Genomic DNA, 26301 nt, shown 5'->3' on the forward strand with positions numbered 1-26301 from the left:
AATATAAGATGCTTTCTCCCTCTTTTTATCTCTTCTTTGTTAAGTCAGTCAATCAGTAAACACTGAGTGAGCCTCAGCTTCGTTCTGTACATTTGTTCAGCATGGAAGATAAGACATCGTCTCTGTCCTCCAAGAGCTCCCAGCAAGTCAAATGACTGCTGTTCATATTTTTCACCAGTTGACACGCAAAACAAGAAAATAAGATGGAGGTGACTAGTGGTGGCACTCAGAAATGTGGGCAGAACCAGTGGAAACAGGGCAGGCAAAGAGTCGTTTTTGAGAATTATTTCCAAGGTTAATCTAATAGAATGTCTAATAGAACTTTCTATGATGAAAGAAATGATTTAGACCTGAATTGCCTAAAATGGGAGCCATCTGACTCTTGAGCACTGAAAAATGTGACTAGTGTGACTGAGGAACTGAATTTTAAATTTTATTTAATCTTAATTACTTAAAATACAGATAGTTACATGTAGCGAGTGGACAGGGCGAGAACTGTACACATATCTGAAGCTCTTCGTTCTATCAGTTGTTTTGAAAGCTTTACTGCTTTCCTAGTTCTTGACTTCTACATGTATTTTATCCAATATCTAGATTATTTCCTCCTGTAAATTAATCTTCTGAGATTAGTTTCTAGTATCAATGTAAACATATTGCAAAGCAAACAATTTTTCGAGGTGGAATCACAAAGCAAAACAATTTATTTTTAAACAAGCTGAAGAAGGTTATCAGCCGATGAAGCATACCAGGGAATGGAAGATAATTACTTGGATCACGTTATTTTAATCCCATGTCTGGGTGTTCTAAGCAGATTCATCTCTTGCCATTTGAAGCAAGTTGCCAACGTTTGCCCTTCTGTCCTTTGAGGAAACATGCCAAATATGTTTTCATTTCATCCTGTTTAGACAGTTGTTTTAATGCCCTTTTCTGATGTTATCCCTGAACACGCAATTAACAGACTTCTGCTAAGATGCCAGCTGCAGTGAGAATTGTCTGCCTGTCACTTGTAGGCTGCTTCAACCCTGGCTCACGTACATTCTCGGCAATCAGATTCTTTAACGACTTTAAGCTGTTCCATCCTAACAATAAACTCTATGGAATTTCAGTCCAAACATTTTTTTCTTTTTTGGGCAAGTTTACCTCTTCTGCTCTTAGCCTCCGCCAAGCCTGCCATGCCACTCTTAATAGGCTGTGAAGGTTTTATGGGGTTTTGACCATTTTGCCTCTCTCTGGGCATTTTGATGCCAAAGATATCAGATATACATTCCCTTTTTCTTTCAGCCAATGGCTTGCCTTTGCTGGCTGCTTTATTAACTGGGTATGCGTCACTGGGAAGAAGCTCTGAGATTTTCTGGCACGATAAGGTGGACTATAATATTGAGGGTATTGTTGCAGATTCCAGCCACAGTCCTCTCAGATTCGGCAGCCTAATAAGAATGGGTCCTTTGGGCAGGGCAGTAACTCCAGCACATGGTCCCTTCTCTCTCAGGGTCAAAGGAACAATAGTTGAGGTTAATGAGGATTTCTGAAAGAACTGTGGGCTCTCCAATGCCACTTTAAAGTAGCTTCCTTTTGAAAGATACTCATGTAACATGTTATTTTATAAAATCTGAAATATAGGAATGTACAATGAAGATAATGACATACAAATCTCCTCGTTATTCCATTTTCAGGCTCTGATGATGGAGAAATAATTACATATATAACATGCCAAAGAGGCACATTAGATGAAGACAATGTCAACATTTGAGATTTGCCAAAGAGTTAAAACCATCTCAATGTTCATTTATAGGAGGACTGGTTAAATTAATTATAGAACATCCCTATAATGGAATAATTTGCAGTCATTTGAAAAGGTGGCACAGACTTCTAAGTACTGATGTTGAGTGAGATTTAAGATGAATTAAGGAGGGAAAACCAAAGTGCAGAACAGTGTGTTTAGTTTGCTTCTACTTGTGTCCTCAAAAGACCACTCAAGAAACTGTGGGAAAGTGGTTATTTGAAGGAGATAGACTTGTTTTATTTTGTATTCTGTTTGGACTGTGATTTTTTTTTTGGAACCAGGAGCATGTTTTAATTTTTCCAGTGAACATCACTTAATAAAAACATAACAAAAATCATCTGTAAGCCCACCACTCAAAAAATGTGTTAATATTTTGGAGTATATTCTTTGGGGCTTTGCTTTAGCTCATATATGGCATATGTCAGATAATGAAGTAGAGCCATTTTCTCACTTGTTTTTTTCGCAAAGAAAAATCTCTCATGTTAATAAAACATCTATATCTTTTTTGTTTTGTTTTCATGAACTTTGTTGACAATAAAATGGACCCATTTTAAGTGCATAGTGTGTTGACAATACAGATACAAGAGCACCATTTTTTAACAGCTGCATGGAACTGCTCTGTACTCACAGTGTGACTTGTCTCTCTGGCCATGGGGATGAACTAATTCAGGGATAGGTTAATGAACCAAGTCAGCCCAAATGGAACCATTCCTGGAATTCCTGGTGGAAATACCATACTTTATTGCCAATTTCACACAGATGCATGTTTAAAATGTTTCAAATTTTGAACTGTTATAAATAATACTGAGATAAATGAACATGTTTGTAGCCAAGTCATTGCACACGTCCTTAGTTACAGTATTTCTTAGCATAAATTTCTAGAAGTAGAGATTCTGGGAAGGATAGAAATGATATTGCTAAATTTCCCTCAAGAGAGAGGATGCCAATTTATACTCTCCACTCTTCAACTGTGTCTCTCTCTCTCTTTTTTTTTTTTTAACCTCTAACCATAACTTCTGTCACCTTTGAAAATGCAACCAGATATATATTGGAGCACAGCCTACTAGTTGACCAAGTAGCTACAGAAGGTTGAAATACACTTGAAGAAACTATGATTTCCCAGAAGGGAGGTCTGTTTTACAAAGCAGGGTTGGATGGCTCCCACCTCTGGGCTCAAGAATTGTTTGCCCTGCTTGGAGTTTGCTTTCTCCATTGGTAGGACTGGTCCTTTCTTCTCTCCCAGGTGGCGGGTGCTCAGCTGTCACCTCCTCAGTGAGCTTTCCCTGCCCAGCCAGGTTCATCTGCATCCCTTGTACCTCTTCCTTGCTTTAGTTTTCTCCGTAACACTTATCCACCTACTAATGATGTTCCTGTTTCATTTATTCTGTCTCTCCGTGCTAAAATACAAGCTTCATAGGAGCGTGGATTACGTTTTGTTAACTGTTGTGTGTGTACCGAGCACAGAATAAGGCCTCCAAGAATTTGCCAAATGAATGGGTCATACTTGACAGCATATAAGGCATGTGGCACACACTATCATTCGATCATCACAACATCCTGTGAGATGAAAAGGGCTGCTTCCATCCCCCATCTTCCAAATGAGGAAACTGAGTCATCAAGGGACCAAGTGACTCCTTCAAGATCGTGCATTTTGTGACTCCAAGTCTAGCTTTCTTTTCATCTCACTTGGCCATTCTCTAAGCACGCGTTATAGGCTCTGTCTTTCTTCAAGGAAGTTGTCATATTCCCTCACGGGAAATAGTACAGGTTGTAACAGGTGGGCCAGGGACTCGGTGGAATAAATGGCTGAGAGAAGACCCGAATTCTAATGCCGCCTTGGCCAGTGCATCACACATGCAGCATCAGTCAACACTCTTCCCTGTGGGCCTCACTTTCCTCCTTTATCAAATGAGGTGGCCAGACCAGATGGTCCGAGGCCTCTTCCAGCTTTACGATTTCATGGCCCTTAAGGGAGATATTCACCATGGATAAATAGATCTGTTGTCCATCAGAGGCGGCCAACCCTACTGCATTTAAATTCATGGACCCAAATTGTCTCCAATCCATCTTTGGCTCTAAAAAGTCCTCAGTGCAAGAAAGTGGGTCATCACCTGTATTTTTGCTTATGGCAAGAGAAGGTATCAGGATGAGGTACCAGCTAAACTGATGGCAGAAAATCCCCTTCCTGGAATGGGGAATCCCATGCTTTAGTAAGTTCTAACGTTCTGTCCTAGGTACTTGGTTTGAGTGTGTAAACATTTTTTTCTATTACTCAGGATACTTTTAGTCACAAGAGCTAGAAATCTGACTTTAAACAACTTGGGCAAAAATGGGAGTTTATTGCCTCATAATCCTGAAAATTTCAGAGGGATGTTAAGCTCCAGTTGGGGCTGGATCAGGGCCTCAAGCAAAGTCATTAGAACTCCACTGCTCAGTGCTGTATCCCTCTCTATTGACAAAGTGGATGCCAGTTGCTCCCAACTTCTATGTTATCCTCTCAGCTCACCTAAATCTTCCAAGGATTTCCATCAAAAGTGCCAGGAAGGGTTCTAACTGGCCTTAGTCAGAGATCCCATTCCTCTGAGATAGGCTCTGTGGTTGGGGAGATGGAAGACACAGACCGGCAAGGCCCGAATCATGCATCCACCCCCGGATCACAGTGCTTGGTCTCCTTTCATCCAAACCGTATGAACTGAGAGAGAAGGGAGCTTCTCTCTATGAAAATAAAGGTACTCACGCTGGAAGAAAGCGGGTGTGGACTTGGCCAGGCAAAAAAGAACAAAAGTTCACTGTCTTCTTGCCAACCCCACTTTTCCTTCCTTCTACCTCTCCAAACAGCTGCAGGATATGGATTCTGTTCTTGTGGTGGTAGTTGAGGAAATAGAGCATTTTAAAGTTCATTTGGTTGTGACCCACTGGGGGAGGGAGGGGGAATCCCTCACTCTCCAGAAGGTCCCTGGAGATACCCAGGGCTATTCAGGCAACCCGGCGCGTTGTCACCGCTTTACAGAAACAGCCAGAAGTGCTGGCCTCGGAGCTGCCCAGACTTGCTGGAAATGTTGCAGGATGCAAGGGACAGAGATATGTCTTAGCAAGATTTGGGTGGGGTCAGGCGGCTGATGGCCCTCGTGTGTGGGCCCAAGGAATGGGACGCAACAAACCCTGCCAACATTCTGGGAGCTGGAAGGCTTACCAGTTATAATCTGGAATCTTTAGAAGAGCCAGTTACTCAGGGCGTAAAGATTTGAAGCGAAGAAATTTCCAGTGTCCTTGTTTCCCCGTCAAAGGACACAAAAAGTTAAGCTGTATACTAACTCATCGGTCCCCTACCCAACATAATCCGAAGACAGCTTTAAGCATTTTAGAAAATATTAGCATTTTAGAAAATATTTCCTGTCATGTCTTAGGGAGAATGGACCGACTGCAGAAGAGTAAAGTAGTCACAGAAGACTGACTGACTGGACCTGTTCCATTCCTTTACCCAATCATGCATGTTCCCAACCGCCATCCCAATCATGCATGCACACCCCAGGCCCTGGGTCAGGCACTGGGGATGCAGGGATGAAAGACTCAGTCCTTGTCTACCAGGTGTTCATGGTCTCATATTAGGGTCTTGAGAGACTAAAGCTTACGATGAGGAGTTGGCAAATGACAGCTAATGGGCCAAATCTAGCCCACCATCTGTTTTGGTCAGTACAGTTTTACTGGAACATAGACTGGCTCACTTGTGTTGCCTTTCCTGCTTCACTGGCAGGATGGAGTGGCCCAAAATATTTACTATCTGGATATTTAGAGAAAGTTTTCCAAACCCTGACACAGACCATAGTAACTATCCCAGAGACCAGGTTGGTGGTGGGGTCTGGGGAGGCAGCCCAGGGGAGGCTATACCAGAGCTGAGACACAAGGAATGCACAGGAGACAAGCAAACAAGGCTGAGAAGTCAGGGGAGGCCAAGGCAGGAGGACTCCTTGTTCCCAGACAAGGTGATACGAGACAACACGGAGAGTCCTGGTGTAACTGGGGTGTGTGGATCTGCAAGAGCAGCCAGATCGGAGATGGATGCTGTGGCCATGTTATGACTACGCAGAAGCCAGGGGTTAAGCAGGGCAGGAGCTGGACAGGTTTGCTTTTTTGGAAGCTCCCTATGCGGTAATGTAGCAGATGGGCTGAGACAGGACTGCTTCCTTTCTCTCCACTGCCTCTTCCTCCACCTCTCAAAATATTCAGCCCCTTGGAAGCAAGTCAGTATGAATGTGCAAAACCATCTAGTCTTCGCTCTGGTGGCCTTGAGATACTCACTGCCCCTCTGTTCTGGGACCACCTGGTCTTTCTCCACCCGGGCTGCCTTCTCCCGCAGTGTCATGTAGGATGGAGCAGGGAAAGTGGGAGGCTTAAAAGGCCATTTTCCCCCTCGACACTGGCAGCCCCCTCAGCCTCCAGAAAGAAATGTGAGTGGCAGTAACCAGATCAACTGTTTAACTTAACAGTAACTGAAGAACTGGGCCCAGTGCGAGGAATCTCATTGTCCTTGTCTCAAAGTGACTTTCCTTTCTATACATTATGATGCAGCAAGGCTCCTGGGGATGCAGGGAAATACAAGGGATTGATTTTGCCTGGCAGGAGGGTCAGGCTGCAAGGAGCACTTTTAATAGTCACTCTATGAAAAAGATGAGGGGAAAAAAAAAAGAAGTAGATCAGAGTTGGGGCGGGGTGAAGTTAAGGGGAGGCAGACAGGAAAGAATATGTGTTTCCTGTTTATTTCTGAAGGTAAGAACTACCTTTACAAAGTAATTAATGCGACCTAATTTCAAGTTGAAATTAGATTATTCCTTAACATATTTTTAGTCTCTTAGGACCTAAGATTATGAACACCAGTGTTACTAGATATGATTTATTGTGGAAAAGATCAGACCTTTCTTTCTTTTCACTTTGACTTAAAGTGAACAGATTTTTCTTTTTTGTGTGTTTATTAAAAGTTAACTCCTGATTCCAATATCTACTTATATATATTTATAGTCTTTTTAAACAGGAGTGGATGCCATCAACTACATTTTTATGATTTTAATTTTCTCTTCAGTGACTGTATTACCTGCTCATTAAACTTTGCTTACACTAATATATAAATATACACACTACAAATATATATAGAGAAATATATATATACAAATATATATATATATATATATATATATATATATATATATATATATGGCTTTATTTCCTCTTTAGTTAAAAAAAACCCCACAAAATATTCTTGCTAGAGCCATATTTTTGCTCCCTTTACTTATACAGTTACTAAATTTTAAATTTACTGAAAAATTTCCAGACTTAAATTTGTGAAAATTCCTTCTTTGAGACTTTTAAATCCTCATCTCCCCAGACAGAGACCTCAAAGACCTAAGCTTCTAGTTCCAGGCAGGCTTTTGCAGCCAAGTCTGGTGTAGACAGGTATGTAGCACCTTCCTGTCTCGCCTTCTCTCCCTCTTAGGTACAAGCCAGGCCTTGCATCCAGCTACCTGGTTCTGATCACACCTGTCCACTGTCCAGTAAGAACCAAGGTATTAGCCAATATGGATATGAACCCGCTCCTGGAGATGAAAGATGATCTAGGTTTCAAGAAACGGGCATTTGGAGGAGATGGAATCATAGTCGGCTACATACCTGGCTGACACCTGAGATCAAGATTTGTTATTCACTAAGCCTGTTTCCATAGTGCTGCTGGAAGTATCACTGTCCGAGCAGATGCTGAGAGAGGGAAGGTACTTTTAGACATTCTCAATTATACACCCAGAAGTTGGTGCACAGTGGCGGGAATAACTACACAGAGCAGATAAGCAAAAGTCCTTCAGAGATGACTCTAGAGTACATTGCCCCACTGCTTTGATATTCCCATTTAGACTTTACTTAATAAACTTGCATTTCCTGTGCTTTTTATTCACTAAGCAGCTGGAAGTGTAGGGAAGCAATTCAAATATAAACAAAATGGTCCTGAGAAAACGTATGCGTGTGTGAACCAATCTCAGCCCTCAATTGAGGCACCTTGTCTGATCCCTTTCCCCTCTCCCATCCTTCTTCCTCTCCTCTTCCTCTGTACTCCTTGGGGGTCAGTGGGCTCTAAGGAGAGGTCTAGCAAGTACTTTGTCATTTACCATAGTGAATGAAATAATGGTGTTACTGTTGAACAGACTTAAGAACTCAGGTTCTGAAATGACACATTCAGAAGCCCAAATCCCAGTTCCCTTGTGTACAATCTCAGCGAAACTTGGGCAAGTGATCTCCCCTCTCTGAGTCTGACACTGATCATCTATAGCCTGGTGGTCCTGACTTCACAGAGTTGCTGAGATGATTCAATCAGATAACACATAAGAAGGGTTCAGCCCTGGGCCTGGGCATTGCAATTCTAATCCGAAAATCAAATAACCTGCATACAACAATACTCGCTCTAATAAGGTGAACATATTTACACAACTGTGGGCACTGTTTCTGGCACCAATATCGCCAGCTGCTCTGTCCATCCCTTCATCAAATGTGTGTGGACCACCTCTCATGTCTCAGTCATGGTGAATGGCAGCAGACAGGAGGCAAACGTGAATGGCTGGTGGGCTAGGATGGAAAGGAAATGAGGGAACAAAAGTAGACTGTGGCCCAAGTTCTAATTCAATAAACATTTACTAAGCTCACACCGTACCCCAGGTATTATAATAATAGTGTGTGAAAAGTCAAGGAGGACACAGATACGGTCTCTGCCCCCAAAGACTGAACTCTTATAATTAGGATTTAGGAAAGATACAAAGTGTAGGGAGGATATTTATATATAGAAAGAAAAGCCAGAAAAAAAAAAACAAACCTAGGCTAGAGCAGATGGACACGGAAGCACAGAAATTACCTACGGTTAGACATCAGGCCTTGCTTTTAAACGGTCCTGCCTGGAAGGTTCTGTCACCTTGGCCTGGTTAAACACCACCCAATATCCACCTTCAGTCTCACATCCTCTGAGAAATCTCTGAGCATCATCGAAGGCAGACAGAAGGGATCTCTCTCTCTCTCCCTTAAGTGTTAATATATCGTCTGTATAGGATTCCTATGGCACTTAGTATAAACTGCTTTGATTATTTATATTGGCTGTCTATGCTGATCAAATTTCACTTGAATACGTCTGTAACGACTCCGTGCTTCTTGAGGGATGTCAGCCACACAGCTGAACCAAAGAACCAGACAGCATTTGCCTACCCGAACTACCATGTGCTTACAAACACAGCTGTATATAAATTATGAAATCAAGAACTATTTACCTTTTCTTCCCAACTCATTACTTCTGCATGATTTTGATGGAGACCAAACAAGGGAACTTCAACACAACTCCAGGAGGTGCAGCTGTGTTTCTAAATGCTGCATGAGGCTTGAATAATTCAGAGTTTACATTAAATATCGCTCAGTATTAACAAGGTGCAGAATAAACTGTTTACTGATGAAGCCCACGCCTTCCGATAGGATGAACTCTTCTTGGTAGCTTACATTTTTACGCTGGCAAAGCAAGCGGTCACAGCCAACACGCTCGGGGGCCCAGAGGCCGTTTATCTTTCTAAGAAGCCAGGTACAGCCCGACATCTGAAACTGTTCAAATACTGTCCAGAGGCTGGCCAAGCGTTTGGCTTCTGCCAGGGGGCTAGAATCTCAGCTCTCATATATGCAAACACGAAGGATGTTTGTTTTCATCTTCTTTACCAGGAAAATAAATGTTGTGTACTCTTCGAAGAGGATCTTTTAAGGCCATTGATTTCCCTTGACTTCAAATGGAAGGTGTAGAGAGGGACCAGTGGTATTTAAAAACTGGGTCCATCTTGTGAGTAAATGGGCTTAAGGCCATGTGCTAAAGTTACGAGGCATTAGTGGGAATTCCCAGATTCTAATCTAGGAGTCGAACTGGGTCAATGGAGACTGGCCATGTCTGATGAGCAAAGAGCGGCTCAGCGGATGTGCGCCTGTGTCCAGAAAAGAGCATTTTGTTGTGATCTTTCGTGGACTTTACCCTCGTAGACTTGGATGGACCATTAACTAATTTAGAGACAGCTAAAAAACCACACAGGCAGTGTAACTTTTACTTCTCTTGGGTCTTGATTTTGTCCCCCCCCCCGCCCCCGCACCTTTTGATTTAGCAAGCTATAGGCAAAAGGTTCTAGAATGTACGCCCAGTCTCTTAAGCTACTCTGGTGGCGTTTACCTATAACTGAAAATTGCTATAAATCCTTCTTAATCTTTTTGCTGGTGAATTGCTAGAAAATGCTGGAATACTTTTTTTTGGCCTGGCCCCAGCTCCATTTAAAATGCCAGACACAGCAGGGCTGAATTTGTTCATGTTCACTTGAGGACAGGGAGGCAGAGGAAGTTGTGTAAGGGCTTTGGAAATGGATGTGGTGAGGGGGTGGGACCCGGGGGAGGGCCACAGCAAATCCCTAACAAAAGGTAGTTTATTTGTTCCACCAACTATGCCTTTCAGGAAGAGGCCATTTCTAACCGGCAGCAAGTTACAACGGAGGAGAGATTGCAAAGATAGGAAATCGCTTTGTGTTTCTAATTCAGTGAACTTGGAGCATCTGATCTGACTGTTGAATTCAGCAAGGAACAACTAACCCACCTATCCAAAGTGAAGATATAATTGAAGGGGAAAAAAACAGGATGAAGATGATATAAAAACTGTATTCAAAAGAGAGTGATATAATGCAGAGGAAATAAATTAGACCTTTATCTCACACCATATATAAAAATCAAATCAAAATGGACTGAAAACTTAAATATAAGACTTGAAATCATTAAACTATTAGAAGAAAACACAGGGAAAAAAACTCCTTGACACTGGTCTCAGCAATGATTATTTTGGGGGCCCCAAACAGCATAGGCAACAAAAGAAATAACAGACAAATGGGCTGCATCAAACTAAAAAGCTTCTGAACGGCAAAGGAAACACTTAACAGAATGAGGAGACAACCTATGGAATGGGAGAACATATCTGAAAACCATATACATTATAAGGGGTTAATATCCAAAATATATAAGGAACTCGAACAACTCAATAGCAAGAAAACACATAACCCAAATGAAGAAATGGAGAAAAGACCTGAAAAGACATTTCTCACAAGAAGGCATACAAATGGCCAGCAGATACATGAAAGGCAATGAACAACACTAATCATCAGGGAAATGCAAATCAAAACCACAATGAGGTATCACATCACACCTATTAGAATGGCTATTATCCAAAAGACAAAAGATAACCAGTATGGTGAGGATGTGGAGAAAAGGGAATCATTGTACACTGTTGGTGGGAATGTAAATTAGTGCAGCCACTATGGAAAACAGTATGGAGATACTTCAAAAAAATTATAAATAGAACTACCATATGATCTGGCAACCCTACTTCTGGGTATAGACATGAAAGCAATGAAATCAGTATCTCTAAGAGACATCTGCATTCCCATGTTCATTGCAGCATTATTCACAACAACCAAGATACGGAAACAACTCAAGTGCCTGTTGATGAATGAATGGATAAAGAAGATGTGGTATATATAATACTTTGGAATATTATTCAGGCACAAGAAAGAAGGAAATCCTACCATTTATGATAACATGGATGGACCTGAAGGATAATATGCTAAGTGAAATAAGCCAGACACAGAAAGACAAATACTGTATGATGTCATTTATATGTGGAATCTGGAAAAAAAAATGTTCAAACTCATAGAAGCAGAGAGTAGAACTGGTTATTTGGGGCTGGGAGGGGTAGGGGAAGTGGGGAGATGTTGGTCAGAGGGTATAAATTTGCAATTATGTTGGATGAATAAGTCTAGAGATCTAATGTAGAAGAATGATGACTATACTTAGTAATAATACTGAATCGAACAATGGAAGTAAGCTGCGAGGACAGATTCATGTGCACTCATCACACACACAAAACTGGTAGCTATATGAGGAGACACGTTAATTAGCTGAACAGTAATAATCATTTCACAATGTATATGCATACTAGATTATACTGTACACTGTAAACATATACAATTTTTTAAAAAATTTTTAAAGGGACTGATATGGGATATAAAGAACATTTAAGTGAAATTCATATATTTATGTGTATCTATGTATCTATATAAATATACATATAAATTTTCTTAAAGACCTAGAGACATATCTGCAGTCTGCTACCTACCAGCTTCTAGCTGAATACATGTCACTACTGTCATCCTGAGTAAGTTATACAATCTCTCTGGATTTCGGTTTCCAGAACTCTAATAATGCCAACCTCATAGAGTTTGCAATTAATCACCGTGTGTACTAGGCCTGTTATACACCACGTGCCTATCAATGAATAGCTTTAGAAACTGTATTAGGCATTTTAATATTATGGATGGCAAATAGGTTTAATTTCTAGTGTCAGCTCTGAGTAATTCAGTATGGCCACCTGGACTGCTATGTCCAGAATGACTGTGAGACTGTGACTAGGCTCGGCAGAAAAGAGTGGTGTGATCAATTATTGATGTCTGCTCCTGGCCCCAAATGAGGGAGTGTATTTTCAATCCTGAGTCTAGTGAAAAGGTCACAATATGTCAGGAGACCTGGTCTTTCTGTCTCCAATTAGCTGGATAACCTAGGAACATCTTTTATTCCCTCTGGGTCTCATTTTCCCCAATGTAAAATGAGTAAGCAGAATTTTATGGCCCCTTAGGTCTCTGAGTCTGACTATTCTGATTTTAATCTAGAAAATACTGTTTCTGGTTTACAGGTGTGGAATGTTAATACATTTAAAAAAAACCCATCTTGCATTAAGTACACTTACATATGAGAAATTGTTCTATGGCCCTGTTTAGAAGAACATGCACCATCACCTAAGTGAAATGGTGTGGAGGTCTGTAAATGAAGTGATATTCGAGGTGTCCTCTTACCTGCAGTGTGCTCCTATTTCTCCCAAAATCTCTCTGGGCCTCAGTTTCATCACCTGGAAAAATGGAAGAAAAATTATGACTGTACCCTCCTGATTCTCTGAAATGTGAAGCAAAGGAAGGACATGTTTCCTCAGTGCTTTGAACTTGTCAGAAGGCAGACCTTCTGTGACTCTAAAGTACGAGCATTCACAGAAAAATGTGGCCCAGAAATTGATCCCTTGATATGATGCACATTAATATCCATTTGATGTACTACAGCTTTATTACAACAGAGTAATGCTCCCAGAAGGAAAAAGAGATTGGTTTTAAAAAACCCAGACTTTTATCATTTTTCCTTTAAGCTGAGCTTCCCTTTTCCTTAGTGTAAATCCTAGAGTCTCCAAGGTTAAAAACATGATCAAAGCTGAAAGAAGCTTGGTGTCAAAGTAGTCCTCTTGCCAAAAATGGCCTCCACAGGAGTATACAGACATCTGCTACTTAATATACTTAAAACCAACTTGCTGTGGAAAAGATGCAAAAATGAGTCCACACGAAGTTGAAATACCTCGGCTCCATAACCCCTTAAGACAACTGATTCTATGCCAAATTCTGTTCCTGTGGACAAAGCCAGAACTTGAAAGATGTCTCATTATCCCCCAAAGCCAACATTCATAAGAATAACTAAATCAACAATGGGAAAAAAATAAAAGCCCCAACTCTCACCTCAGACATGCTTCTAGGACAGAGAAGATGAGCCAAACTAGGTAGAGAATGAATGTGCTTCCTGATCATGATGAATCAACAACTTTAGCAGGGCAATTGAAGAAGACAGAATTTCTACCATTTATTCCACCCAACTATATTTTGTTCTTTGACTCTTAATGGTAGATCCTGGGTAGTGATGATGAGAGCAACAGTAACGACTACTGCAAGGAGCTTTGAGAATGGAACTCCTTCTGTCTGTTTCAACTGAGGTGTCAATATGACAGATTCAAAAGAACAAGGTGAGTAAGACAAATGTGTATATGCAGATTTTTAAAGAAAATGCCCAATAAACTGGTCTAGCACTCTTGACAGGCTGCCCTCCACCCATACCCCAGGCCCACTTTTGAGGTTACTGAAAGAGGCCAGAGTGTGGAGAGTGAGATTTGTAAGAACAGATTAGTGAGGAGGTCTTTTGGGTAAGAGTGCCTACATCCTGTGTGACTTCACATTTTGTTCTTGTTTTTTCTGGCGGGGGTGAGGTGTGAGGGGCAGGGGTTCTATCATCTAACCCAGAGTCAGGAAACTACAGTCTGCAGGTCAGATCTGGTCTACCGCCTGGTTTTATATGGCCATGAGTTCATCACGGTCTTGGCATTTGTAAAATGTAAAATGTGTGTGTGGGCGGGGCGGGGGTGGAATATCTTGTGACCTATGAAAATTCACTGTAATTCAAATTTCAGTGTCCACAAATAAAATGCTGTTGAACACAGCCACTCCATTTATGTCAGTATCAGCATCCATGGCTGCTCTGGTGCTCCGATGGAGAGTCCATCTTCACAGAAGTTTGCTCACCTCTAGTTTAACCACAAATCTGATGGAAAGAGGTTTCGAGACACACCTGGAGGACTGTGACATGTGTCCCCTGTGTTGGGGTGACTTAAATAACTAATGTCTCATTAAGAAGTGAAAAATGCTGACTAAAGGCACTGTGGCCCGGGGACTGCTTCCTTCCAGGGAAACCAAAGGCCAGAGAAGGATCCCCCAGCTACTCTGGTGCTAGCTCTGGGAGAATGCTGCTGGGCTGCCACAGGCCTGCATTTCCAGAGCATGCTGGGGAATGGACACATAAGCAATTCCCCAGGATAAGATATGGGACCCATGACAGAGGGCTGGTGCAGGCTCCTGGCTGCCTGGGAAGGACCTCAGTACCTCCAGGAGAGTTGGAGGTACCCCACTGGAGGCCTACCCATTAAGGAAGCAGTCACAAGACACCACCTAGAATAGCTGTCCTTTGCTTTTCTGCTAGTTCAAAAGTTGCCTGGCCAAGTATGAGCCTTTCTATCCTGCTATGAGACCACGGTTCACAAAAGAAGGTGACAGGGAAGGTGAGAGGTGACAAAAGCTAGCCATACCCAATCCATTCTCTCCAGCTTTCTTGAGGTTACCTCCACCAATTCAAGTATAAAGAGACAATGATAAACAGAAACAGAGTTAAGTGTTATTAATGCCAGTAACCAGGCATATACAACTTTCCACTTACACAATTTACCAAGTAGCTCCAATTCACCAGAGCTCTATATCCATACTCTCATTTAATTGTTACAACACCTCTATGAGATTGGTATTAATACACCCATTTTATAGGTGAAGAAACCAAGGTTCAGAGAGCTTGAATGATACACCCAAGGTCTCATGCCAGTGAGTGGCAGAGCCAGGATTTAGTCTACTGGATGCTCTAATGTACACTCTCTTCATTGCATCCATGGAGCTTTCATCTTAGAAATGGTAGTTCTGGTGCTGTATCTGGGTGTAGAGCCTGTATACCCCAAGTGTTCTCCAGGTACTTTTGTTGATAAGAAATAAGCATTTACTCAGGTTAACTTTAGAGATGAGGGTTTATCTCAATGTTCACAGCAGCACTATTTACAAAAGCCAAGACATGGAAGTGACCTAAATGTCTATCGACAGATGAATAAAGAAGACATGATATATATCTACCTCTATCTCTATCTATCTCTCTATATAGATATATCACAATGAAATATTACTTGGCCAGAAAAAAGAATGAGATAATGCCATCTACAGCAACATGGATCGAGCTAGAGATTTTTGTTCTAAGTGAAGTAAGTCAGATGGAAAAAGACAAATATCAAATGATATCATTCATATGTAGAATCTTAAAAAAATGATACAAATGAAATTATTTAGAAAATAGAAAGAAATTCACAGAAATAGAAAACAATCTTATGGTTACCAAAGGGGAAAGAGGAGGAGGGATAAATTAGGAGCTTGGAATTAATAAATACATACTACTATATATAAAATAGATAAACAGCAAGGACCTACTATGTAGCACAGGGAACTACATTCAGTATCATGTAATTACCTATAATGGAAAAGAATCTGAAAACAATATATATAATTAACATATATACACAGACATATATATGTTTAACTGGATCCTTTTGCTGTACACCTGAAATTAACACAATATTATAAATCAACCCTGCTTCAGTTAAAAAATAAAATAAAATAAAGAGATGGGGGCTTATAGCAAGAGCACATAATGCCTTAGGTCACTGAGCAGAAATAGTCAAACTCTGGAAGTTCTGAACTTCTATATGGACTGGCCTCAGTGTTTAAGTAAGCCTGTGGTAGTGGTGCAGTTTATAGACATCTGATTTTACATAGTCCTTATTTGAATCCATGCAACAGCCTGGGGAAGTAGGCAAGGACATTTTTGTCCTTATTTTTCATATGTAAATATAGGCTCAGATAGTCCAAAAAGAGCAATAATCACTATTTGTTGAATTAAGAAATAAATAAATACACCCCACCCCTACTGCATGTGTATGTGGATAGCTAGTCACTGGTCTGTGATTATTTCTATTTTTGACTGGAGTATGAACCATGGAGCCCCTGTGTCTGTACTCCATTTTCCCAGCAAAAGACCTGTACACAATGGATACCCTATAAATGGTAGTGGAGAGTCTTTCTTATCTTTTAGCAGAAGATTCTTCCTCCAAGCAAATATTTTATATTAAGTGGTATTGAAAAGGGACTCAATGCAACTGAGGTGTTGATTTCCTTCAGGGGCTAGGCTTTGGATGAAAAAGACCAGGATCTCAATCCTGTTTCCTTCACCTACTCAGCTACGTTTCTATGAAGTTTTTGATCCTACTGTACCATTTCTTGGCCATCTGACTTTGCACAAGTCAGTGTCTTTTTTTATAAAATGAGCCTAATGTTACTCTTGCAGAGCTGTACTTCAAGGACTGAAACAGCAGAACTATCTGGCTGATAGTGGGTATTTGATAAAGGTTATTGATTTCATGTAAAGTGTCCAGCTGATGGTTTGATGTCCTCAGGTTCTTAAGATCACAGAGTGTAAAACTTAATTCACAGGGAAGGAACTAGATTCTGTGATTCTGTCCAGGTAAAAGCTGACAAACTCTGAGAGTATGTGGATAAATTATTCACAGACTTCTCAGAACCTTTTGGGGGCCATAGCTGAAAATAACAGATTGTGTCCAAAACAGGCCAAATCAATGAAAGTCCTGGAAGCACAAAGGAGCCATGTTTTCAATTCTTTATCCAAACCTGGAATTGGTAGATTTATTTTTAAATTTCCAATCTTGTCTTTTCAACTAGATCATTCTTTAAAATACGGAGGGCATATTAAACCAAGAGGATAACCTGTCATTCACTCAGGTCCAAATTCAACCATTTTTGTTATCCTCATTTGAAGTTGGTGATTACTTTTGAAAGATGAAAGGATTGGGTAGTTAGAGAAGGCTGGGTAGAGAGATTTTTTTAAAAAAAGATTTTATCTGGATACGAAGCCCCTCAAATAAATTGAGCTCAGTAAACAAATTAGATCCCACTAAGGCATGATTTTCTAATTCGCTGACTAATTAATCATGTATGCAATGACTGAAGCAAAATGATTTAACTCTCTAGATATAGTAAATCACTGCTTTGCAAGTGAAAAACACAATCTCTTTTAAAACAACTGATGAACGTATCTCTTGGAGATGACTCAAATATTTTTTCTTTGAACCAAAGATTCTGCTTTAATTCAATATTTCTTGATGTCATCCGATTCTTCAGTTAAAATTTACTACAAGTTGGTCATCTGTGTTTTATGTGCTCTTTCTTTCTTGTTTCCCGTCACTCTGCTAGGACTATGTTAGCATCCCCGTTAGAGGACACAGTTTCCATTTTGCAATCATTTCTTTTTCTGCTGGCTTTCTGACTGGATGGTGTGCTTCTTGCGAGGCGATCTACTTCTCTTTATTTTCATCCTGTTCCCACCCATGTATCTGGAATGTAGTAGGTAAGCAATAAACATCCTTTGAGATGGAACTGAACAGTTTAGGTACTGCCTGCCAAGACCAACCTTGCCAGTCACTGGGTAGCAGCAAACAAAGTGAGTAGGACAGGGAAGTGAGTGGGATCCTTTCACACGTGGTTAATTTGGGCACAGACTCATGCTTCTGGAAAACACACCTCCCACTAACTGGAGGTAACTGATCTTCTCTAAGCAGGTAGCACAACTAAAATCCTCCACACCAATATTACTTGGTCGCATATTCCCTTTATTTTCTTGAGTGTTACATTCTGCCTTGAATGTTTCACGCCATAAAGCACATGGCCAGGGAGCCTGTGATGAACTGAAAGTTCTCCAGACTCTGCTCCCTCAACTTGTTCCATCTTTTCCTATTGTTTTTGTGGTCACACTGTCTCCAGCAGGAACTGAAGCATCCCCCATCCCCTCCCCGATTACGAAACATTTACAGCCTGCAGGCTGCAGGGAAGGCATCTGCTTCAAGTCCAAACAAACAGAGACAGAGCTTCTCTCCTCTGGGCACTGGTCATCACAATGATGGCAGTCTGTTGCTCTCAGGGTAATCCCAATCTAAACAACCAATATTTAAAAGGACATAAAACTTTTCCTTAGGAGCCTGGGAAGTTAGCGGGAGACCTCACGTGGCCCTTCCTGAACGCTTCAGTTCTACTATGTTCCCTTTCGTTTTGGGTCACCAATGCTGTTCCTTTTCAAGAGCTGGCTTGGGAGATCATTTGGATTTGATCCTGCTGGCCTGATACTGCATACTTGGCTGGCTGGGACTTCCTGCCTCTGCTGGTGATACTATACAGCAGGAGCAGAGAAGGAGTCTTGGTAAATCAGACACCCTGTGCTTGGGCAATTTACAGGGATCACTGAGCACTGACAGATAAATACAGATATATTTTCTATACATTTTATAATCTATACACACATATATTTTTGTCTATCTATAGTTTCCACCATAGTTTGATTTGCAATCCACGGAGTGTGTAGTGCACATCCTGTAGGACAGCAGCCCTGATTGCCCTATGTAACGTTCACTGAGCACTTACTATATTCTAGACACTGCCAAGCACTTGCCATAAATGATCCAGCAAATTTTCATAACTTTCCAAAGTTTCACTTCCTAAGGGGAACTGAGGTTTAGAAATGACCTTAAGGAATTCAGACAAAGATAACGTGACAAAGAAAAAGTAGAGCTGCAATAAGTGAAGATTATTAAGTGTGCTCTACCTGTGGTCCTCAACTGCAGGACATTTCTTCCTAGGGTAAGCAGATCAGAACTCCGCCCCTACCAAGGGTAGGATGATGGGGTGATGGAGAAATAATCAAGGCATAGTCAATGTTGTAGTTTAATACTTGGAAATTAAAAAACAACTTACAATTTTTATAGTACAACTGAGAGAAAGCAAAGCTTGACATACGTTGCCCTGTGGTCACATACAGAAGATCGAGTCTAAATTTGGGGCTCAGTGACTCTGAATGGTGAGAGGGAGGAAGGGGTGAGGCTCCCTGCCCACCCTTACCCAACCAAGGATGCCTTTCAGAAACTCTGGGGGTTGGTGTTGAATATTTAGGTTTATCAAAGGGCATGGGTTGTAAAAGATTAAGACACTTGCATCTATTGAAACTAAAAATTACCAAATTTTTACTACTTTAAAGTTATGCTGACCCAGAAAAAGCTAAAAGTTGTATTTCATTCTGGTTTCCATTACACTGATTCAATTTACTGGACAATGACTCCGTCCTCCACTCTCCTGTGAAGTTCTGGCTGGGTGAAGCTGGACTGTGCACGGAATGTACACATTCCCTGTGATCACTGTGAAAATCAGATCTTAAAACTAGTAGATTTATGGTCCTACAAGCAAAACCAGCACTGCAAGGCCAAACAAAGATTAGAAAAGAGGTATTTGGACTGAAAACAGCAATAAAATGCTCCTTTTTGCCCATACATGGCGATTTAGGAATTTTTACCCCAAATTGGAGATTAGGCCAAGAGAAGTCATAGCTACCTAGAGTTGCAAGGGCCTTTGAGAACCAATTACAGCAATTGGTTGGTTTATAGGTAGAAATTCAAGGCTCAGATTGGGTTTACCTGAGGACGCAGAGGGTAAGAGCGTGACTGAGCTGGGACTTAGAACCACTGCATCCTGACTTTTAGTTCTCTCCATCACGGTGTCTGTCAATAGAATGGAGTTCCCTTCATTACATTATTGATCAACAAATTGAGTACCTCTCTTGTATGCTTAGTGTACTGTGTTTGAAATGGATGGTGTAATTTGGCAGATATCTTTTAAACTATGGACTGAAACTTAGGTGAGATGGTGGAATGTGTTTTGTTTGTTTGGGATGCCCAGCACAGTCCTTCCTTTCCTTGGGGAGATAAGAGGACAGTTGATGCTTGAACAACGGGGCTTGAGCTATATGGGTCCACTTAGTATATGTGGATATTTTCAATAAACACCTACTCAAGTCCTACATGATCTGTGGCCGGTTGAAATTGTGGATGCAGAACCTTGGATATGGAGGGCTGACCATAAAATTATACACAGATTTTTGGCTGCACAGAGGTCCAGTGCATTGCTCAAGGATCTACCATACAACCAATCTTATTACTCTATTGCCTGGCCAGGAGGCTGGCATATGGCCCATGCTAATGCAATCAGCAACCTTCCCTGAGGATTGCTGAATCTTGAAGTTTTTTTTCACTCTGGTCAAGGAACCAATAGTATAAGAGCAGTGGGGCTACTGGTTACCATCAGTCCCACTTTACAAAGCAGCACACTGGCCAAAAACAGAATGAAGCCTCCATGTTCAAGTGTCCATGTTTAAACACTCGCTCTACCTCTTTTTACTTGACTCTGGGTCTAGCTTCACTTCTGTGAGCCTTAGTTTCTTCATCTACAAATGGGACCACCAGGGTGAAAATTCAGTTACCTAATGTATTAAAAGTACCATTTAGAGTGCCTGATATATAATAAATGCTCAACAAAACAAAGAAAGGAAGATGATTAAGATTCCTATGACATTTATCTCTATGGATTTTGAATAACTACTGCTATGCATTCTTATTTTATTCTTGACGAAGTTAATCTACATCACTCATAGTGGTTTCCATAACAGCTGAGCTTTGCTGCATACAGGATTTTTATGGTAAATGGTTAGGTCAATACGGCGAATAAAATTTACATTTGTTGGGGTGTGCTGGGTAGGGAGGCAGCGGGCAGTATCAGGGGTCTAAGTTAGCCACAGTCAGCAATTTCAGCTTTACAGCAAAAGTAGAGATTATAGAGGGTGAAACTGTCACAAATCCCACAACAGCCTTGTTTGTAATAGGCAACAACTGGAAACAACTCAAATGCCCACCAACAGATGAATGTATAAACACACTGCAGTATATTAATGGAATGTTATAGAAAGAGGTATGTTATAAAATATAAAATGGTATATTAATAACATGTTGTATATTATAGAATAAAAATCTATAAAACAAAACACTGAGTAGTAAAGTTGTCCTGATACACAGGACAACGGGGATTAATCTCAAAAGCATGCCGAGTGAAAGAAGGCAGACACAAAGGAGAAGACACTGTGTGATTTCATTCTAAGTTTAGAACAGGAAAAGCTAATGTATAATGTCAGAAACTGGATCAGTGTTTGCACGTGTACAACTCTGAGAGCTAATGCTTTCCTAGTTTGTGCCCTGGGCACCTCAGTCACCTTACCCTACTCCTGGTCCTGCTAATTATTTTAAACTTGTCATTTGAAGTAAGTTTATTGAGAAGTAGGTTTGTGTCAAAGATTGGGTTAGAAGCCCCAGTACTCTCCCCATCCAGGTTATTGTTCATAATCTTGAGTCATCGAAGTTCCATAGTAAACAGCAGTGTAAAAATTCTGATTGGGATTTTTATCTTGAAAAATATAATTTATGAAAACAATGTTATTTTATTTTATCCTTAAGAAAATTTAACTCATAATTCCAATTGTGAGATGGTCACAGAAAAATCAAAGCAAGAATCAAGGGCTGTTAGCGCTGCGTGTGTGTCTAGTTCTTTAAAAACTGAGCTATCAGACATCTTTAATTTTACTTTTGCATCATGATCAAGGAGTTTAGTTAGCAAAAACATATGCAGTCTTCATACATTTTTCTCAAGGTCCACTCCTACAGTTTGACATTCAAGTCCCTTTCTTTTGAGGCATCTGTAGTGTCATCTCACTTGTTTATGTTCCTTTCCTTTGTTATTAATATGGTGTAGTTCTGCCACATCTCTATCTGTCATTTGCCTATTGGGATGAATAGAGCAATTCTGCTCAGCTGGTAAGATCCCACATCTTCTTCAAGATTTGTAGTTTTACATTGCCATCCATTTGCATTGTTTTTGCACCTTATTTTAGGGATTTTAAAACAGCTAACAAACTATGAGACACTGGCAAATACTATTGACACAATGAGGGGAGATAAGCTAAAATCAAGGCAGAGGGCTATCTGAGGGAGGATGAACTTTAAAAGAGATGTTTCTTGGGGACACAGAAGATGAATACTAAGATAATGGGGACCTCAAAACCTTGGAGCACAGTTTACTGAAACAACACTGTTCTGAAATTAAGGTGCTTTTTTAATAGAATCAGTTCCTAACTTCAATAAATGGTTCTAGGATAACTTTTATCCATACAGAAAAAAATGAAATTGGATCTCTGCTTCACTCCACAACCATGAATTACACATGAATTAAGGAAAAAGTTAAAAGAAAAAATTTTAAGTGATTAGAGAAAAATAAAGGACAGAGAATATCTTTATGAAACTGAGATAGGGGAGGGGTTCCTGAATAAGATAAAAGGCACAAAAGGGAAAAGATTGATGGATATGATGACATTCAAACCTATACGTTAGTTCACCGAAACAAATAATTACAGAATAAAAAACAAACTATAATAGAATTTAAAAGATACATAACTAGTAAGAATAAAAACCTGTATGATAATAGAAATAATTTCTACAGATCAATAAAAAGAAACTAATAATTAAACAGAAACTTGTATAAGTGAAAACATTAGTGGATGATAAACTTATTAAAAGAGGCTCAACTCATCTGAAATACAGAAAACACAAATTAAAATCCAATCAGATAACCAGTGTTCCTTCTGGCAATAGCATTCTAGCTAATTTTGGATAAACTCTCCCTCTGAGAATAATTAAACAAGGTCAACAAATTATTTTTTTTAAATCTCTTTGAGAACATTGACAATATCAATACAGTAAGAACTTGATATTCTAGGATTGGAGAGAGTGTAATCCCAAGGACGTGGACCTGAAATCTGAACTGCTTTCCTCCTTAGGGAATTTGCTGATATGAAAGGAACAGTTCAGAACCTCAAATTATTTCTATAGCTTTTCAAAGCCAATGTTCAGTACTCAAATAAAAATAGTGACACACATAAAAAGATAAGAATTCACTAATAACCAAGAGAAAATAATAAATAATAAAAACAGACCCACAGGATATCCAGATATTTTTGTTATCAGACATGGATATCAAAATAATCAAGATAAATAGGTTAAACTATTAACTAATAAGACAGAATTTCAGCAAAAAACTGGATATTATACAGTAAATTCAACTGGGAACTTGAGAATTAAAAAATACAGTAACTGAAATTAAGAACCCAATCAATGGGCTTAACAGGTGAAGAGAGAATTACAGAAGGGGGAGATGGGTCAGAAGAATAAAGAGGTATTACTCCCCAATGTGATTGTAAGGCCAGCAAAACCTTAATACCAAAACTGACAAGGATGTTACAAGAAAATAAACCTATAGGCCAACCTTTCTCATGAAAATAGATTTTAAAAATTCTCAGCAAACTATTACAATACTGACCCCAGCAATATGCAAAAAGGATACTACACTGCAATAGAGCTGAATTTATTCTAGGAATGCATGGTTGTGTTAACATTCAAAAATCAATCGGTACAACTCAACATAGCAATAGCATGGGAAAAAATGCATATGATTATCTCAATAGTGGCAGAAAAAGCACTTAATAAATTCTACATGCTTTCATGATAAGATACAGCAAACTAGTAATGAAAGGGAACCTCCTTATTCTGATAAATCAATTTTTGAAACCTACAATAATGTTATATTTAAGTGAAATGTTGAATTTTTCCTTGCATTGGGAATAAGGCAAATGTGCCTATTATTACCATTTCTATTTACTGGCATACCATTGGTCTATCCTTTATATGTTCGAGAATACGCCTGTTTATATTTTTCAAATCAATAAGAGATGGCCAAACAACTCAACAGAATAAATTGGATTAAAGTGTTGAACTGATAATTGATACGTAATAATACTCATTCAAATAAATACCTTTGAATAAATAAATGAGGGGAGAGGGACTGATATGGGGAGTTGCAATAGACTGGAAAAGATCTCTTAGTTAAGCTGGGCAATGGGTACCAGGGCAGGATGCAGTATAATAGTATTCCTTATACTACATATGTGTGAGATGCAGCCTTCTGTATTGTAAAATGTAATATGCTTTAAAATTTAAAAGTATACTACTGAACATTCATATTGAGAACCAATACTCATTAAGTATAAAACAGACATCCTCACCCCACCCCTCAGATCCAGTGTATCCTTGCCTCTGCCTTCATCCTCATGGGAGGTGGGTGGGAATGCTGAGTAGAGGAAGAACCTCAAAGAGGTTGGTTGATGTCATATTTTAGGTTAAAAAAAGATTAAAAAATCAGCATTTTTACATTGTAATTTCAAATCAAAATGTCCATGTTGGTACATCCTGCTTTATGACTGTGTTAGAGCTAAGGAGTGATGAACAAAGAGAGACTAGTAGGTCCACTTGGGGGATTCTGAGGTCATAGATGACTTGTAAGAAGGAGCAGTATTTAATTCTTATTTCTTTCCTTTTTTAGTTGCAAAGAGAGTTTTCACAGCATATAGAAAAATTTCTTTTAGGTGGAGTCAGTACAGAACACCTATACTAGCGTGTCTCCAAAATATATTCTTAGAAAACGGGAAAATTGTCCAATCTAACCACATGAACTAGTCTGCCAGAAACACCATTTCCCTAACACCAAGAGGATCAACTGGAGCTCAATCCTGTTCTTTAGTATTTTTTGTAATTTTTTTCTTTAAAAAATAAGCCATATGTTTAAACAACTTACAGGGTAAATGATCTTATTAGTGGACTTTTTTCCAGAGTATTTTAGTTCATTCCAGCAAGTTCTGGCTGAGTGCTTATTATGATAGGCCTAGCACCTCATGGATGTGTGGAAAGCAACAGGTTCTAGCTCAAAAACAACTCAAATACAGAGCAAAACGTATATACCATAGCCCACTTCACAAGTTAAGAAACAGAATAATTTTATTCTTTGCCATGTTATCCAGAAATCTATTTTGGTATTGTTGAATGTCATATATGTATGTTATCTTAAGGACTTTTATTCATTAAACCTTAAAGATATTACAAAGATAAGTTACCAACTTCAATAAGATATCCTACAATAAATACACAGAATCTTCAAAGAATTGCTATCAAAATATTTTAAAATGTCTACAAACTAATAAGAATAACACAAATAATCTAAGATAAAATGGGCAGAAAACAAGAATAAGCATTTCACAGAGGAGAAAACACATATGTACAACAGATGCAGGAAGAAATGTTCAATATTACTAATGATCAGGGGGTTACAAATCGAAATCACATGAGATACTGTTTTCCTGATAAGTGAGTGGCCAAAATGAAGAAGGCTGACAATACCTAGAATTGGAAAGGATTTCATATATATTACTGGTACGAGGGTACATTGGTACCATCTCATTAAATTCTAGTTTGATATGATCTCCAAAAGTTACAGATTCACATACTCTATGACACAGCAGTTCCACAGTTAAAATGTTTGCACATGTCTGACAGGAAGCACGTACCCAAACATTCAGAGCATGGCTGTGCACAATGGCAAAAACCTGGTGACAACCCAAGTGCCCACCAATGGGTGAATGGATGCTTAAAGTGTGATATAGTCATCAATATAATACAGCAGTCAAGCCAAATTAACTACCACAGTATATAACAATACGGATGACTGTCAGAAACATGATGTTAAGTGAAAAAAGCCCCAAATATTGCTTAGGCATCATATGCTTTTTATAAAGTTAAAAACAACTAACATAAGAAAATAACGTTCAGAATGTACAGCATGGTGACTATAGTTAATAATACTATATTACAAATTTGAAAATCACTAAGAGAGTAGATTTTAAAACTTCTTCTCACAAGAAAAAAAATAGCAACTATGTATAGTGACAGATGTTAACTAGACTTACTGTGGTGATCAATTCACAATTCATGTGAGTATTGAATCATTATGTTGTACACCTGAAACTAATACAGTGTTACATGTCAATTATATCTCAATAAGAAAAGAAACCATAGTTGTCTACTCTGTTTTGATGTGTAATTAAATAAAATTCAGAAACAGAGAGGCAACTGAACTATTTAAATAGAAAGCTAGGTGCCA

General features: G+C 39.5%; 1 long non-coding RNA gene across 3 annotated transcripts in view; it reads right to left on the reverse strand.

The window, feature by feature from the left end:
• LOC140686785 (uncharacterized) overlaps positions 1-26301 on the reverse strand; it is a 343874-nt gene that overhangs the window by 16195 nt on the left and 301378 nt on the right. For all 3 annotated transcript variants that reach the window (XR_012060702.1, XR_012060701.1, XR_012060700.1), the window contains one exon: positions 12721-12773. This is a non-coding gene — a long non-coding RNA (uncharacterized lncRNA). The remainder of the gene's footprint in view (positions 1-12720; positions 12774-26301) is intronic.

The sequence above is a fragment of the Vicugna pacos genome, chromosome 17 (genome assembly GCF_048564905.1).
Source record: "Vicugna pacos chromosome 17, VicPac4, whole genome shotgun sequence".
NCBI lineage: Eukaryota > Metazoa > Chordata > Mammalia > Artiodactyla > Camelidae > Vicugna > Vicugna pacos.